This window comes from Pristiophorus japonicus, unplaced genomic scaffold (assembly GCF_044704955.1).
Source record: "Pristiophorus japonicus isolate sPriJap1 unplaced genomic scaffold, sPriJap1.hap1 HAP1_SCAFFOLD_49, whole genome shotgun sequence".
Taxonomy (NCBI): Eukaryota; Metazoa; Chordata; class Chondrichthyes; family Pristiophoridae; genus Pristiophorus; species Pristiophorus japonicus.
This window is the reverse complement of record NW_027254395.1, coordinates 3,752,526-3,756,013: the sequence shown is the minus strand read 5'-3', so window position 1 is coordinate 3,756,013 and position 3,488 is coordinate 3,752,526.

The following is a 3,488-nucleotide window of genomic DNA, read 5'->3' as shown; positions in this document are numbered from 1 at the left end:
CGGCCCGGGACAACGTGGACCAATTCATTATTTCGGGCGCATCCTATCAACAATAGCTGGCATTGACGACAAGATCCAACAACGTCTCCAATGCGCCAGTGCAGCCTTCGGCCGCCTGTGTAAAAGTGTGTTTGAAGACCAGAACTTCAATACTTTCACCAAGCTCATGGTCGACAGGCTGTGGCAATACCCGCTCTCCTGTACTGCTCAGAGATGTGGAAGATGTAAAGTAGACACCGCAAGTCGCTCGAGAAATACCACCAACGATTTGTCCGAAAGATCCTACAAATCCCCTGGGAGGACAGACGCACCAAATTTAATATCCTCGTCCAGGCCAACATACCAAGCATTATAGCACTGACTACACATGATCAGCTCCGTTAGGCAGGTCACAAATTTCGCATGCCAGACACGAGACATCCAAAGCAAGCGCTCTACTCGCAACTTTTCCACGGCCAACGAGCCAAAGGTGGGCAGTGGAAACGTTACAAAGACACATTCAAAGCCTCCCTGATAAAGTGTGACATTCCCACTGACACTTGGGAGTCACTGGCCTATGACCGCCCTAAGTAGAGGAAGTGCATCCGGGAGGGCACTGAGCTGCTCGAGTCTCATCCCCGAGAGCATGCAGACATCAAGCGCAGGCAGCGGAACGAGCGTGCAACAAACCAGACTCCACGCCCACCCTTTACTTCAAAGAATGTCTGTCCCACTTGTGACAGAGACTGTGGCTCTCGTATTAGACTGTACAGCCACCTACCAACTCATGCTAAGAGTGGAAGCAAGTCTTCCTCGATTCCGAGGTACTGCCTATAATGATGATGATGATGATGTGAGGAGATTGCACAGGAAGAAGCCTTTCAGTACCTTCAACCTTTTACGCAGGAGCAAGCTATTCATCCCCTCATACATGTTAAATAGTAACAGGTGGCCACCATTCAAATTTTCAAGCCTTTTTAATAAGAACAGGAGGTGGGTCATTCAGCACTTTCCAGACAGTTTTATAGTTATAGGAAAAGGCAATTCTGCCCCTCGAATCCGTTGCATAGGAACATGAGGTTGTCATTAAATCCATAGATGCTCATACACTAGAAAAAGAGGAGGACATTCAATCTTCCGAACGGGTGACATAGGAACAGGAGAAGAATATTCAACCCACAGAGGCAGGTTAATCAGGAACAGGAGGAGTTCAATCACTCCCTCAAGCGTGTTAGACAAGACAGCTGGAGGGCATTCTGCCACTCGAGCTTGTTACACAAGAATAGGAGGAGGGCATTCATCCACTTGAGCCTGTTACGCTGGAACGGGTAGAGGCGATTCATTACTTCGAGCCTGTGGCAGTGGAAAAAGAGGACGTCATTCATCCCCAATAAATTGTTACACAGAAGCACACTATTCGGCCCCTCAAAACACTTACATTGGAATAGAGGGGATGATTAAACGCTGTTCAACCTATTAGACATCAACAGGATACATAGAAACATACAAACCTAGAAAATGGATGCAGGAGTAGGCCATTCGGCCCTTCGAGCCTGCACCACCATTCATATGATGATGGCTAATCATGCAAAATCAGTACACAATTCGTGCTTTCTCTCCATACCACTTGATCCCGTTAGCAGTAAGTGGCACATCTTACTCCCTTTTGAATACATCTAACGAACTGGCAACAACAACTTTCTGTGATAGCGAATTCCACAGGTTCACAATTCTCTGAGTGAAGAAGTTTCACCTCATCTCAGTCCGAAATGGCTTCTCCCTTATCCTTAGATTCTGATCCCTAGTTCTGGATTTCCCTAACATCGGGAACATTCTTCCTGCATTTAACCTGTCCAATCCCGTTAGAATTGTATCTGTTTCTATGCAATCCCATCTTATTCTTCTAAATTCCAGTTAATATAAGCCAGTCGATCCAGGAGGAGGCGATTCAAGTCCTCGACCCTTGTACTTCGGAAGCGGAGCTGGTCATTCAGCCACTCATGCCTGTTACATAAGAGCTGAAAGAGGCTATTCATACCCTTGACTCATTTGCATAGGTAAAGGATGAAGTTAAGTGTACGGTTGCACAGTGGTTATGTTACTGGTTTAGTAATTCAGAGGCATGTGTACACATTCAACCATGGCAGCTGTGGAATTGAAATTGAATTCATTAAATACATCTGGAATTAAAATGACGTTATTCTGTCCTTCCTCGTCAACTCTATCAGCCTAATGTTCAATTCCCTTCTCCCTCATATGCGTATCTCAATTTTCCTCGCCGCCATGCTCCACCTCACAATCAACAAGCTCCCCATTTAAACTCAGGACCAGTCGGAAGCTGTTTAAACAACGCCGCCTCCAGGGCAGGTACAAGATCACCCCTAGCTCTGTCATTCAGCTGCACTATGCGGACGACGCCTGCGTCTGTGCACAATCAGTGGCTTAACTCCAGGGTATAATCACTGTATTCCCTGATGCATATAAAAAGCATGGGCCTTACGCTGAACATCCGTAAGACAAAATTACTTCACCAGCCTGCCATCGCCGCACAGCACTGCCCTCCAATCATCAAGGCCCAAGGCACGGCCCTGGATAACGTGGACCATTTCACATATCTCGGCAGCCTCTTATCATCATAGGCATATGTGATGGCAGAGATTCAGCATCGCCTCCAGTGCGCCAGAACAGCCTTCGGCCGCCTGCGGAAAGAAGTGTTTTAAGATCAGATCTTAACAAATCTATTACCAACCTCATGGTTCATCGGGCTGTAGAAATACCCGCTCTCCTGTATGGGTCTGAGGCATGCACGATGTACAGAAGGCACCTCAAGTCGCTGGAGATATATCACCAACGATGTCTCTGGTAGATCGTGAAAATCACCGGGGAGGACAGGCACACCGACATCAGTGCCCTCGACCAGGCTAAAATCCACAGTACTGAAGCACTGTCCACACTCGATCAGATTCGCTGTGCAGGCCACATAGTACGCATGCCAGATACGAGACTCCCGAAACAAATGCTTTAGGCGGAGCTCCTTCATGGTTACCGAGCCAAAGGAGGACAGCATAAACGTTATAAGGACATCCTCAAAGCCTCCCTGGTAAACTGCGACATCACCACTGAAAACTGGGAGACCCTGGCTGCAGATCGCCCGAGGTGGAGAAAGCCCATCCGGGAGGGCGTTGAACTCTTTAAGGCTTGATGCAAGGCGCATAAAGAGCCCAGGCGCACGCAGCGGACGGAGCGCGCGGCAATCCAGCCCAACCGACCCCTTCCCCCGTCGAATGTCTGTCCCACCTGTGACAGAGTCTGTGGCTCTCGTATCGGACTATTCAGCCATGTAAGAACTCACTTTGGGAGTGGAAGCAACTCCTCCTCAATTCCGAGGGACTGCCGATGATGATGGGGGAATTTTGGGATTTAGCAAAGTAGACCAATATGTGTTTAAATATGTCTGTGCTGTCAGTCCCGGATCATTTTGTGTCTCTTTAAATGGATATGCTGTCAGT